General features: G+C 48.1%; 1 non-coding gene across 1 annotated transcript; it reads right to left on the bottom strand.

Moving 5' to 3' along the window:
* Positions 1–15,152: 15,152 nt before the first annotated feature.
* TRNAV-AAC (transfer RNA valine (anticodon AAC)) lies at positions 15,153–15,226 on the bottom strand. The gene has a single exon. It is a non-coding gene; the product is annotated as a tRNA-Val (tRNA).
* Positions 15,227–15,248: the final 22 nt, after the last annotated feature.

Here is a 15,248-nt window from a genome sequence, read left to right as displayed (position 1 = left end):
ATTTCCATCATAGTTGCATGAGATTACCATCTTAATAGAGATAACCACATAAAAATGGGCTACTGATGAGATTGTTGAACCTTGTTCTCATAGTCCTTGTTGACGATAATTGTTGCATGAAAGTTTGTGGAGTACATTTACTTGATATTCTAATAGTGAGCTACTAGTGATATTCTAATGGAGTACATTTGCTTACATGATTTGCTCACTTTACAAGGATTCTTATCAAGTTCCCGTTATTTCCCTTTGATCATACATCTGCTCTTTCTTCATTATTTAATGCATTCATTATGGGAGTTTTCCATGGATTCAGCCCTATGTTCACATGAGACTGTTCATGGGATGCAGTGCAGACTGTAGAGGTTATCATGTTGGAGATTTATGAGGCATCTGTCATTGGGTTGAGTCCAACTCCAACCCAATTCCTAGTTTAATCTATAATAAAGGTTATTTCCTATCCTATTAATGCTGAAGACTTTATCGTCTGGACCTACTCTTGTATTCGCCATTTAACCATAGCTTTAGGTTATAAAGATATTAAATTGGTTGGAACCCAAACTTCTATAACTCGTCCACCTTTTGGTGATGTTTCATAGAAGTCTTTCTGGCACATTCCACACATTCTCCCCCAACAATTCAGGTCTTTTTGTGGCGGGTGCTTGTATGATATGATCCAAATTAAAGGTGTATTGTGCAATAGGATGCCTACTATATTGATGTTGTTTGCCCATTGGTTGGCAACGTGGTCTAAGCTAAACTAGAAGATATTACATTTTTGCAAATGAAGCAGCTCACTCTCTGTGTTGTAAGGTGGCGCTTGAAGTTGAAGGTGCTAAGGTGAATGTGTTTCTAGTGATTAATAGTGAGTGTGCATGCACAAATTGAAGAGAAGGTGTCCCATCTGAGAGCTATACGAGTAAGCGGGGTTTGATAATCTAAATGTTGGTGGTCATCGAAAGGTAATTTGGACCAGACCAAATGTGAATGAGTTGAAATTCAATTTCGACGGGGCAAACTGTAATGGATACATAGGGCTGCCTCTAGTGTTGGTTTGTGATTGATTGAGTTACTTTTGATATGGCATGGACCTATTACATAGGTTTATAAAGCAAAACGTCCAAAAATTTTTCATTTGGGCCAAAAGGGTAATATTGACAATAGTGTAAAAATGGGCTTCTTATCAAGAAAAATGGGTTGAGGCAAAAGAACATGAATAAGTAATTGGAATGACTCATTTACCTGGTAAATTTCAACAAAAATAATATAGGTAAATAAACTTATTTGGGTAAATTTTATCTGGGAAACACTTGCCCAATAAGTAAGATTGGGGTAAACAAAAGAGGCCCATTGGAGATAGATTTACAAGCACAATCTTTACCCATGGAAATATTGGTGTACAAATAAGTCATGTCAAGTTGTCCCTAACCCAACATATGGCCCAAGGTGTAAAGATCATGGATGTTGGCAATTTTATGACCCAAAACATAATAAGTCTGGTTGTCTAATCCTCGCTTCATGTTATTTATCTTTTGTCGTTGGACTAGCCGGCCAGAGCTAGATTCTGGTATTTCTTGTTATTATCCTTGGTGCCCTCGGCAATGGGACGGTGGGTGTTCAAGTTGTTTGGCGAGAAGACAATGAACAGTACAAAAGGATAGTTTAGGAATTTAGAAAATTTTAAATAGTGGATAGACATTTTTTTTAAGTTAACTAATGGCTTGGGGCATTTGTCTAACGACTAAAGTTAAGGTGGATATTTGTTGCAAAAAATAAAAGGTACAAGGGGACTTTATCATTGACCTTATAGTACAGGGGGTCTTGTAATTTACCCTTCATTTTTTTAATAGTTTTACTAGTTGTGCGGCACATGCGAGAGGAATGAGATACAATGGAGGAAAATGGAGTAATATAGGGATTGATCATCAAAAATCGAAAAATCATAGGCAACTCATGAAATCGAGCCGAAAAATGTGATTAATCAAACCGATCCGTTTGTTTAGATTCGGTTTTTGGAATCAAAAATAAAAACTAACGATATTTGGTTTGGTTTTGGTTAATTAATATAAAAATGGCAGCTAATCAAACCAACCAGTATATATAATAGTTTTCATATATATATATATATATATATTTCATAAACATTATGCATTAAATATAAATATGGAATACCCGCAACATACACCAACTCTCTTCTACAATGACTTAGGAGCCGTTGTTGGGAGGGATTTGCACGACCTTCTTGGTGTTTGAGGGTGTTGAGCGGACGCTTAAGGGGAGGGATTTGTGTTGTGTCCAAAATGACGTTTGGCAGAAGACAAGTTTTCTAAATGGGACCTCTTTTTCATCTTATGGAGGAAGAAGATGATGAATAATGTTATATTTGAAAATGATAGTTTTCTCACTTTCAAAAGTTTTAAGTTGTACATGCATATGATGTCACGTAATACACGTAACTGATGATGGATATGAGAAAAGCCAAGCCGAATACTTGGCTATTCGAGTTCGGCTCACAGGAATAGTATCAGGCTCGAGCTCAAGCTCGGCTTGGTTCACAGCTTGCAAGTTCAAACTTGGCTCGGCTTGAACTCGACTATAAGCCTTTTTTTTAAATAAAAATTATATGTATTCTTTTATTTTTTAGACAAAAAAATTATTTAATATTATATATACAAAAATAATAATTATAAAAAATTATTTACTAATATACATGAAAAATAATAATTTTATTATATATATATATATGTATGTATGTATGTATATAATAAAAATTATTTATTTAATACTAGGCTCGTGAGCCTCACGAGCTGAGTTTTACTGGGTTTGAGCTCGGCTCGATTGGCAAACGAGCCTATATATCGGGCTCAATTTCGGCTTAAAGCTCGGTTTAAACCGAGCTGAACCGAGCTCGAATAACTTGTGAAAGGCTCGACTTGTGGTCACCCCTAAGTACATGACACTAAAATGCAATATTCTCAATAAAACATAAAGATGGCTAAGAAGAAGGAGGAAGAGGAGGAAAATGAAAGAAATGAAGATGCTTGATTCAAAATCTTTGGTCAATTGTGCATCAATTTGAAAGGAAGGGGAGAAGTGATAGAGGAAGAAAGAAGAAATAAAAAGGATAGGTGAGAAAGAATATGGGTCTACTAGACTACTAATACCAACTGCCCACGGTATTAGCAAGGACAATATCACAATAGTAACAAAAGGGGAAGGAGGGAGCAAACAAAGAGGATGAATGGGAAGAACAAGCGTGTGTTTGGAATCATGGGTGTTTTGTTGAATAAACGCTATCACATAGGCACCACTTCAGCATTTCACCCATTATGTGGATCCATATGCATAAAGACTTGCAAAAGAAGGCCTTGATTTATGTGCACACTTACCATTTGGGGAAGTTTCATTTTAGCACTTCCCCCGATAGGTAGGCATTATTCACTATTTTGTTGATGTGGTGTTTAATGGCGCCTAAAATATTAATAAATGAATTCATTACTTTTTCTCGATTTTGCAAACAAATCAAATACAAACATTTTCATTTTAGCACTTCCCCCGATAGGTAGGCATTATTCACTATTTTGCTGATGTGGTGTTTAATGGCGCCTAAAATATTAATAAATGAATTCATTACTTTTTCTCGATTTTGCAAACAAATCAAATACAAACATTTAATGAATAAATGTCATGATTCCAAACACATACTAGATGGGATAGATGGGAAGGACACCCAGCCGATGACCGGCCATACCTTTCCTAAGATGGTAGTCCGCCGTCGCATGCCAATCTAACAATGTACTCTTGCTACTACCTCGAACTGGTTGACCTATTAGCCAACCAATCAGCCGCTCCATGTCTCTTTTAAAACATGAGAATAAACAATATTTAGATTGAACTCAAGACAATAATTGAATAACACTCCACAAAATTTGTGAGCTTCCAAAGCCTCCCAGCTTCTGCCACACCAACTAAACATTAACCCATTTTTCTGCGGCAGTGGGAGAGAACTGATGTAGGGTGATTTGGCCCGACCTCGTAGCACGGGGACACGTGGACATGACTTGACATAAGTGACAACTCAGCGCGATAGTCTGGCCACAACTCGGCATAGCAAGCTCGCCAAGGCCCGACCAAACGACTCGGCGGGTGTGACAACTCGCCGAGAGGCAAGGCCCAGCTAACCCCAAGCCTGAGGGTGGAGCGCCCCGAGCTCCTCCTGAGGGGCTCCAAGCTCTCCCTTCCTAAGAAGGGAGCACCCTAGCTTTTGGCTAAGTGCCCCGAGGGAGAAACACCTCGGGACAGCACCATCGAGACTCCTGTCCGTACTTGCTTAAGGCTCGCCCCTAGCGCGAGCACCTCGGCACCTCGATACAAGGCAACCCAGCCCAGGCAGTTCGATGCAAAGTAGCTCGGAAGCCTGCAGGGAAGATCCGCCTGACATCCGTACATGCCGGATCTGGTGGCAGCGCCCACATTTCTTGCCAAGCGGCGTCGTGCCTGCCGTCTCTGAAAAGCATGGCATGCCTGACGGGTCCGTACCCTACAGCAGCAGCCTGCACCTGACACCTCAGTCCTGGCAATAACGGCTAGGGAAGTGGCGGTTACGCCTGATATGACTAAGCTCCGGTATAAGAGGACCTCGACCCTCACGAAGCAAAGGTATTGAAGCTAGCACTTTCAACACTCTTAACTCTCTGTGTTTTCCTTGACTTTTCCTCAGAGTTCTAACTTAGCCATCGGAGTGTTCCCGCCGGGAGAGCTCCCCGGGAACCCTTCACTTTCCTCTTCCTCTCAGGTGCCATCCAACACAACTAGGAGTCAAGTCCCGGCCAACTAGAAGTGTTGAGATCGTGCAATATCATTTGTAGTTGTCAGTGGAAAACGCTTCAAAAGGCCTTCCTCTAACTTCTGTGCAACTCTCTTCAAATAACTCATCAGCATCACCGACACCTATGGCTTCCTCCAGCAATGCCGGACGCCGGAACACCCCTGAGGAACAACCCCAGTTACCCACCGTCTGCATCGAGAAGTTCACCATCCCCCTCTCTGTGGACGGGGTTCCTAGTTTGAATGTGCCTCAGACGGTGGCACCCGTGACTGTTCCACTACCTTCTGCAGTCGGAACAACCTTCGCTGAACCCACCATCCTCCCTTCAGTGGCCAGCCAAGGTCAGCTTGAGGGTCTGATAGTGCATGCGAGCCATGCAGGCTCAGATGCAATAATTCCAGCAACTTCAGTTCCACTAGCAGCAAGTGCTGCACCAAGTTTCCCAATACCAGTATCAGCAACAGTTTCCTTCACTCCCTCCTCAGCATCCAGCTGCGTAGCCAACCAAGCCTCACTGCCAAAGTGAACTTCCTTCCCGCCAAGGAGAGACCTCGATATCATCCCATGGAAGGAAGGAAAGACCCCCTATCCCCGCCTCGCGGCCTGTAGTTAGGTCGGGGGCTTCCCAATCGATTAGGCCGGTATCACCTTAGTGCTCGCAGTTTGAACCTCCGCTTGCCGAAAACCGGTTCGAAGTGCTGGTCGATGACCTGGAACAAGGTCCCTCTGTTCGCAACTACCGACAGTCGTCCGAGCATTTCCCTGGGCCCATCGAACTCAGTAATACCGAAGCCAGCAGCACCAACGCCGAGCCAGCTAAGAAGCAGCGAAGGCGTCGCCGAGCTCGCCGAACTGCCACCCACGATCTGCCCAAGCTCAAAGGCAAGGTAGAGGTAGGTTCGGGAGAGGTAAAAGCTACACTACTTCTTTCAGTTCCCTCCCCCTGTTACCGGAGCTCCTTGCTGTCCCCATGCCAAGGGACTTCAAGCTTCCCCCGCTGGACAAGTACGATGGGTCCTTCAATCCCAATGACCACGTGGACGCCTTTCAGTCCCAGATGCATTTGGCCAGAGCGAGCGAGTCTTGCATGTGCGTGGCCTTTTCCACCACTTTCAAAGGAGTAGCCCGCACTTGGTATCGAAACCTCACGCCAAGTTCAATAAGGAGCTGGGCGCAGTTCGTGCAGGTCTTCACCTCCCACTTCGTCACTAGTAAAAGGTGTCCGAGGACCCAAGAAAGCCTCCTTAGCATAGTCCAGAGGGAAGGAGAGTCCATCGGGAACTACATCAAGCGGTTTAATGACGCTTGCTTGCAGATACCTGACCTAGACCCTACAGTTTGGCTCACTGCGGCCAAGCGAGGCATCACCCACAAGGAGTTCAAGTGGCACGTGGTTGTCAACCAACCCAAGACCGTGACTGAGTTCCTCGAACTTGCAGATCGGTTCATAGGGACGGAGGAGGAGATCAACCAGAAGGGCAAGCAGGCCCTTGAAAAAATAAAAAGGGAATCGGAGCCCCCAACTCCAAGTGACAGCAAGAAGAAGAAGGACCAAGCTCAGGGGGCAAAGCCAACTCAGCCTTTCCGAGCTCCGTCAGTAGAAAGGGACTATATGCCCCTCAACGCAAAGCGGGCCGAGATCATCATGGCAATCAAGGACGCCCCATATGTGAAGTGGCCACCTCGGCTTAAGGCCGATCCCAATGTTAGGAATAAAAATTTGTATTGTAGTTTTCATAGAGATCACGGTCATAGTACAAAAAATTGTAAGAACCTCCGCAACGAGATAGAAGAACTAATCCGTCGCGGATATCTGAGAAATTTTGTACAATTAATAATAAAGCAAGTCGGCAGGGGGAGGAGAGTAAAGAGGCTTCCGAGTCTAGCAGACAAGCAGAACAGCCGTAGAGGCAGCCCCCCGATGAGAGACCAGTCCGGGGAGCCATCCATGTGATTGTCGGAGGATCAATCGTCACGGGCTACACTTCGGCTACAGCTCGGTCGTCAACCCGCGAGGCCGCCAGGGAAGAGCTTAACCCCTCGAAGCGGCCAAGGATGGAGGAACCGATCTTCTTCACAGAAGATGATGCGCGAGGGGTCCATTATCCTCATGATGATGGTCATAAAGATTAAGATCAATGACTTCGAGTTCAGACGCGTCCTAGTCGACTCGGGCAACTCGGCAGACGTTCTCTTCAAGGTAGCCTTTGATCAGCTTTAGCTCCAGGAGAGCAACCTGAAGCCCGCAAACACTCCACTTATGGGGTTCAGCGGTGAGAAGATCAGGCCTTTAGGGAGAGTCACTGTACCGGTAGAGGTCGACACCTGGCCTAGTGTGGTAAGGCTCAATCATGAGTTCCTAGTGGTCGCGGCCCCCTCCCCATACAACACAATAGTAGGTCGGCCCATCACCCATGCCTTGCTAGCAGTAGTCTCCACCTACCACCTGGCGATGAAGTTCCCTACAGACTTTGGAGTCGGAGTGACACGAGGCGATCAACTTGAGTCCCGCAAGTGCTATGTAGCCGCCCTCAAAGGAAAGGCCAAGGTAGCAGGCGACCTCGAGTTGGAACGACCTACGGAGCAGTTCGCAGAGCGAGCCGCACCTACCGAAGAGACCATCCCCATCCCGGCTTCGGCAGAGGACCAAGCTCAGGTACTTCAGATCGGTGCTTCTGTTGAGGAACCCCTGCGGTCTCAACTGGTAAGTTTCTTACTCAAAAATGTAGACATTTTTGCATGGTCAGCGGCAAAAATGCCCGGCATAGACCCCAACATTATAACTCATAGACTCAACACTGATCCTGTAGTTAGGCCCGTTAAACAGAAGAAATGCAACCTAGCCCTAGAGCTATGGAGGGCAATCGATTAGGAGGTCGGGAAGCTCATTGCAGCTGATTTTATCAAGGAAGTTCATTACCCGAGTTGGGTGGCCAACCCCGTTCTGGTGAAAAAGGCTAACGGCAAGTGGCGCATGTGCGTCGACTACACTGACCTGAACAGAGCTTTCCCAAAGGACTGCTTCCCACTTCCCAGGATCGACCATCTAGTGGACGCGACTTCGGACGAGTTGCTGAGCTTCCTGGATGCCCTATTCGGGCTATAATCAGATCAGGATGGACCCAACTGATGAAGAGAAAACTGCCTTCATAACCAAGTTCGGCTTGTACTGTTACAAGGTCATGCCCTTCGGGTTGAAAAACGCCGGGGCCACTTTTCAAAGACTTGTAAATAAACTGTTTTAGCCACTAATTGGCAAAAAAGTATAATGTTATGTAGACGACATGGTCGTCAAAACCCAATTTTCACATGATTTAATACAAGATTTACATTCAGTTTTTGAAATTTTGCGTAGATTTAATATGAAACTAAATCCGAACAAGTGTGTCTTCGGTGTCACCTAGGGTACATCGTTAACCGGCAAGGCATTGAAGCCAACCCGGACAAAATCAAGGCTATCCTAGAAACGAGACCACCCCAGAAAATAAAGGAGGTTCAGAAGTTGAATGGCCGGTTAGCCGCCCTGAGCCGCTTCATGTCCAAGTCGGCAGATCGCTGTCTGCCCTTCTTTAAGGCCATAAAAAGCAAAGGCTTTGAATGGACTGAAGAGTGCCAGCTCGCGTTCAACGAGCTCAAAAGGCACCTCGCCAGCATCCTAGTCTTAACTTGACCCGAAGAGGGTGATGTTTTAGAGTTATACCTCTCGGCAAGTGACGAGGTGGTCAGCTCGGTACTAATAAGAGAAGTAGATTGGGTCTAGCGACCCGTCTATTATGTTAGTAAAGTGTTGTAGGGAGCAGAGACAAAGTACCCAGAGATAGAAAAGTTAGCCTATGCACTGGTCATAGCAGCTCGAAAGCTCCGCCCAAACTTCCAAGCTCACACCATCGTTATCCTTACCAACAAACCTCTGAGGCAAGTATTGCTCAAGCCCGAGGTCTCGGGAAGGCTAACAAAGTGGGTCATCGAGCTCAGCGAATACGAACTCCAGTATAAGCCGCAAACTGCTATCAAGGCCCAAGCCTTAGCAGATTTTGTCGCAGAATGCACCTTTAGCTTCGAAGTCCCCAGGCTGGTGGAACACGAGGCCCCCAGTGTGGGTGAGCCCGGGGTTCCCGGGCTGGTTGAGCTCGAGCGTCGTGAAGAAGCAACCAACGCGCGGCCTCTCTCCTAGTTAGGCCAAGCACGAACTGGGACGAGAAACCTTGGATCCTTCACGTAGATGGCTCGTCAAACCGGCAGGGCAGCAGACTGGGATCGTTCTGTACGGGCCAAGTGGTGTGAAACTGGAGTACGCGCTACGCTTTGAGTTCGCGGCATCCAACAATGAAGCAGAGTACGAGGCGCTACTAGTCGGGTTGGATCTGGCAAAGGAAGTGAAAGCCAAACACATTGTCGTTTACAGCGATTCCCAGCTCGTGGTCAATCAGGTTATGGGTGAGTACGAAGCTCGCGAGCCAACCATGGTAGCATACTTACCCAAAGTAAGAGGGGTTATGCTCAACTTCCGGTTACACTTCATCTAGCAAATCCCGATATCAGAGAACGCTGGGGCCGATGCCCTATCCCGGTTAGCCAGCACTAGTGATAACACCATGAGGACTGTGTATATAGAGAACTTGCCTCGGCTTAGCATTCTCAGGGGAGCAGAGGAGGTCGCTCCCGTCGTTCAACCAGAGCCGAGCTGGATTGATCCGCTCACGAACTTCCTACTACATGGGACCCTCCCCGCAAATCGTAATGCCACCAGGAGGGTAGAGCGTCAGGCAGCCAAATACGTCATGATAGACGGACGGTTGTACCAAAGATCCTATACGCTCCCCTACCTGCGCTGCCTGCAACCCTTTGAAGCCGAGCTCGTCCTCCGTGATACTCATGAGGGCCTGTGCAGTGGACACTTGGGAGGCAGAGCCCTCGCTCAGAAAGCACTACGATAGAGGTATTACTGGCCAACGATGAAGGCAGATGTGACCGAGCTCGTCAAAAAATGCGACAAGTGTCAGAAACACGCCAACATCCACCACCGGCCTGCTGCCAACCTAAAATTCCTCACTATCCCGTGGCCATTTACACAATAGGGGATTGACTTACTCGGGCCATTCCCACCAGTGACAAGGCAAAGGAGGTTCCTAGTGGTGGCAGTTGACTATTTCACGAAGTGGGTCGAGGTTGAACCCCTCCCAACAATCACAACCCGGAATGTGCATAACTTTTCTGGGAAGAACATAGTGTGTCGTTTCAGATTACCTCGAGTACTGATCTCCGACAATGGCAAACAGTTCGAAGACATCAAATTCCAAAACTGGTGCCAAGACATGGGAATTCAGCAGAACTTCACCTCAGTGGCGCACCCTCAGGCAAACGGTCAGACGGAAGTCACCAACCGAGCTATTCTCCGTGGACTAAAGGCGCGCCTGGACCGAGCTAAGGGACTATGGGCATACGAGCTGCCTAGTGTATTATGGGCCTATCGTACCACGGAAAAGACTGCCACAGGAGAAACCCCCTTTAACCTCACCTACGGCACCGAAGCAGTCATTCCAGTCGAGATCGAAGTTCCCTCGCTAAGACTAGAAGCATATGATGACAAGGCAAATGAAGACGAGCTACGTACCAACCTCGACTTACTTGACGAAGTACGAGACCTCGCATACATCAGGACCGCGACCTACCAGCAGAGGGTAGCTCGATACTATAACACCAGGGTCAAAAAGCAGACTCTCCGTGTTAGCGACATGGTTCTCCGTAAGGTTATGGTGCCTGAGCCTGGTGTTGGTAAGCTCGGTCCGAACTAGGAAGGACCCTACCGAGTAAAGCGAGTACTCGGGGAAGGAACATACGAGCTTGAAACCTTGGAAGGGAAACAAGTACCTCGGGCATGGAATATTATCAACCTAAGCCAGTATTACCTATAAATAACTGAGTAGACCACGTGTCGCTCTCAGGGCTCAAGGGCCAAAATGCCGAGCTAACAAAAACCTCGGCGCAATAAAACCCAGTCACTTCTATGCCATGGGCGAACTCCAAGAGCAGACCACGAGTCACTCTCAGGGCTTAAGGGCCAAAATGCTGAACTAACAAACTCCGACATAATAACCTAGCCGCCCCCATGACGAACGAATTCTAAGGGTGGCTGAAGCCACTCCTCCCCGGCCAAGGGGCTAAAACACCGAGTTGACCAAGGAGCTCGGCGCAACAGTACATAATGTATCGAGGGCGCAAGCAGACCATTAGATTCTGCGACGCTTAGCCCACCTCGGCATACAACCAGAAGGCAGTTCGGGCATATGCCTTACTATGTCAATCACCTCGGTGTACGCCACAAGACAGTTCGGTCATATGCCTTACTATGCCTTGCTATGACAATCACTTCGCACACTCAACCATGATAGCTCGGATAAAACAACACTTGGAAAAGAAAGGTCAATTTCATTAACAAGTAAGTTATGTACAATGAGCTCGACAAAAAAAAAAAACAACAAAGACTGAGCTCGCAGGCTCGGAATACAAAGACAATCACTTCGGGGATTCTTCGTCTCCGCGCGAGACCTCCTCAGGAGCTTCATGCTGATCAGGGGTGTCCGCTTCTTCGTCATCGTACTCCTCCTCTGAATCCGGATCCTCTGTGGCTTGATGAGCTATCTCATTTGTGATTCGCGAGGTGGTGATGGCACTCGTGTCAAGCTCGGGGTATGTGTGCCTTATCAGCCACCTGCTGAGCTTGAACCCCTTGCGGTAGGCCTCCCCAAGAACGGCATCGAATTTGTCAGACTGGATATACTCCTTAACATCCTTGATCTTTGTCTTCTCTATGGCTTGAGTAAAGATCTCAGTCTTCTCCTCGATGTCAGCCTTGAGGAACTCCACCTCGTGCAGGAGGGCCTTCTTATTCTCCTTAAGGCCTTCCGCCTCTGCCCTGAGGGCGTCCAGCTCTTCCCTCAACGCACCATTCTCGCGTGCCAACTCCGCCTTGAGGGCCTCCACCTCGCCCCTTAGCACATCCTTCTCGCATGCAAGCTCGTCCTTCTTCGCTGTCAGCGCCGCAATAACGTCCCTCGGAGCCCTGGTGCCGCTCTCCAACCGGTAGATCTGCTCGCGAGCTGCCCTCGGATCGGTATGAACTGCGCGTGACGACTCCTCGACAGTCAGAGCCCGCTTCAGGTTCCTCTTGGACTGAAGAGCTAGAGCGTGCACAGCGGATTTCGCCTAACAAAGAAAGTTGGTTAGTACCGAAGAAACATACATATAAAAGAAAGGGAGAAAGAAAGGAGATCTTACCACCATAGTGTGGGTAGCAGCTCAAGCTCCGAGCTGAGCAGGGTTGAGCATATCAGCCCAGCCTAAAATTTCCTCGGAGTAAACGACCCCTTTGCTTTTCCGAAGGCCACACTGGGGGACCAAGATACCTCGGCCCCCATTCGGGCTCCCCGAGCTGGAGACCGCCGTCTCAGCTGTACGAATGGGCTCGATAGAGACCTCAGCGGCTACGTCAACAGCCCCGGTGGCAACCACGGGCTCAGCTATTGCCCTCGTAGCGGGCTTGGCTGAGGTCTCGGGCTCTCGAGGTGGTATGGACTCCTCCAGGTCAATGATCGGAGGAGCGCCAGGGAGCTCGGGCTCAGAAGATGGAACTGGTGGAAGCTTGGGCTCGGGAGTGGGGGCTGGCGGTGACTCGACCCGAGCTCTCTTAGCAGCCCGCTTCTTCCTCCCCTTCATGTGCCTGAAGAGTCTATCTCCCTTAAGCTTATCCGCCTCCATAGGACCTGCAACAGAGCTCGGCATTAGTACTCGAGTAAAAGAAAAGGAAGGTGCAAGCTGAACAACTAAGGTACTAACTACCTACCCGGGCTCAAGCCGGCCTAGATGAGCTTGCTCTTGGTGATGTAATCTTTGTAACTACACCCGATTTCAGTCCACGACTGGAATGTCTCTCTTGTCTTCTTGTCAAGGATGATGCCGGGGTCTTGGATGGCCGCCCTCTAGTGAGTAGGGAAGGGCCACCCTGCAGGGTTCCGGACTACGAAGTAGTCCTGCTTCCAGGCTGGGATCTTGCTCGGAAGCTTATGCATTAACTTGAAGCCCGGGCGAGGGGACAAGTAATAGGCCCTCCTGTGCTCGGGGAGAACGCATGAAGTGCTCTTCTTGATTGTGAGGATGAAGCAGAATATGTCCAAGTCAAGGGGGAGGACATAGTCGTAACAGAGGGAAATGGTCCCGACCACGTTACGGACCGTGTTCGGGTGAAGTTAGTCTATCATAACATTAAAGTGGTTCAGGACCTCCACTATGAGTGTATGGAAGGGAAGGCGGAGCCCGGCTATGAGCTGCTCCCGGAAGATTACGACCTCATCAGGGTCGTGCTCCCATGGGAAGTTACCCGTAGGTAAACTGTAGGTGTACTCCCTGGGCAGGTTGTACTGCTGAATAAGGTAGCAGAGCCTCTCCAGGGTCATGGTGGAGGGCCCGAACCTGTCCGGCATCCGACCTCGGTGAGAGGTGGACGCCAAGTTACCCGAGGCCTCCCGCACCTCGGAGGACTGCACTCCAGTAGGGTCACCCTGAGCCGAGGTACCCACCTCGGGCTCATCTAGCTGACTATCAAAGGAAGGCATAACTAATGAAACTGAAGAGGGGCTAGGGTGATTCACCAAGGAAAGATGAAACCAGACTGGGAAGAACTGACCCGAGCTGGAGGCTTTGGACGTGATCTCAAGACTACGACTGAGGATTTGTGGTGAAGGAAAATGGCCAGGACCCTCACTATTTATAGCCACTATACACGGGCATCAACGATTGAGATTGAAACAATCTGACGGTCCTCATGAAAACCAGCTGTGCGACCTTCGAGGCGAAATCGGTTTAGCCCATTTTTTGACGTCCCATAAGTCGCGTGACGTCCGCGCGTAGACCGTACGTGACCTGAGCTGCACCTAGTAGAGCCGAGCAGAGAACCGGTCCAACCGATGAGTTGGTGGACAAGAAAGCTTAGGCCCCGAACCAAATCCACCCAGCAGACCGCGGACTCCCCGCGCTGGGTCAAAACCCCTAGCACGGGGAGTGGGGGGCAATTGATGTAGGGTGATTTGGCCCGACCTCGTAGCACGGGGACACGTGGACATGACCTGGCATAAGTGACAACTCAGCGCGATAGCCTGGCCACAATTCGGTGTAGCAAGCTCGCCGAGGCCCGACCAAATGACTTGGCAGGTGTGACAACTCATCGAGAGGCAAGGCCCAGCTCGCCCCAAGCCTGAGGGTGGAGCGCCCCGAGCTCCCTCCATGCAAAGGGACCCGAGCTCCCCTTGAGACCCGAGCTCCTCCTAAGGGTTTCCGAGCTCTCCCTTCCTAAGAAGGGAGCACCCCAGGCGGTTCGGTGCAAAGTAGCTCAACAGCTTGCAGGGAAGATCCGCCTGACATCCGTACCCGTCGGATCTGGTGGCAGCGTCCACTTCTCTTGCCAGGCGGTGTCGTGCCTGCCATCTTTGAAAAGCATGGCACGCCTGACGGGTCCGTACCCTGCAGCAGCAGCCTGCGCCTACCACCTCAGTCCTGGCACTAACGACTAGGGTAGTGGCGGTTACGCCTGATATGACTGAGCTCCGGTATAAGAGGACCCCGACCCTCACTAAGCAAAGGTATTGAAGCTAGCACTTTCAGCACTCTTAACTCTCAGTGTTTTCCTTGAGTTTTCCTCAGAGTTCTAACTTAGCTATCAGGGTGTTCCCGTCGAGAGAGCTCCCCGGGAACCCTTCATTTTCCTCTTCCTCTCAAGTGCCGTCCATCACAGCTAGGAGCCAAGTCCCGGCCAACTAGGAGTGCCGAGATCGTGCAGCATGAAGAACCTTTTCCATTTCCATTATCTTCTTGTCTGATCCATCTTACCCAGATTATTTTTTTCTTTTTATTTAATAAAAAATCTTATGAATTTTCCAAGGTTAGGACAATCAATAATTCATTATATTCTAAGCAACTGCTGCTTCCAGTTTTTTTTTTTTTGGCTCAAAGAAATAAGAGTTTTCATTAACTACGAACAAAGGAAAAGGATTTCCTTCAATACATACATATTGACGTCATTAGCTAGAGGGGCATTCTTTGCCACATTAATTATGTGATAGGTCAAACAGAAAGGCAAATGTTTTGTCAATTCCAAAGTAACAAAACCTTATTCTGTTTTTCTTTTTCATTTCTTTTCTTAGGTTATATAATGTTACTCCATTTATTTTTTCACACGGAACAAACAGTTAATAAGAGAAGAGTAGGAAAACAAGACAAAACCTCTTAAAAAGAAAACTTGTATATGAATGAAAAATATGAACAAAATGAAAACTGGCGTCGCCCGGACTCGAACCGGAGACCTTCAGTGTGTTAGACTGACGTGATAACCAACTACACCACGACACCCGATTTGTTGACAAGTGGATAT

The sequence above is a fragment of the Nelumbo nucifera genome, chromosome 2 (genome assembly GCF_055504915.1).
Source record: "Nelumbo nucifera cultivar China Antique chromosome 2, China Antique-T2T, whole genome shotgun sequence".
Lineage (NCBI taxonomy): Eukaryota > Viridiplantae > Streptophyta > Magnoliopsida > Proteales > Nelumbonaceae > Nelumbo > Nelumbo nucifera.
The sequence above is the reverse complement of the archived record's forward strand: the minus strand, read 5'-3'. Positions and strand labels throughout refer to the sequence as shown.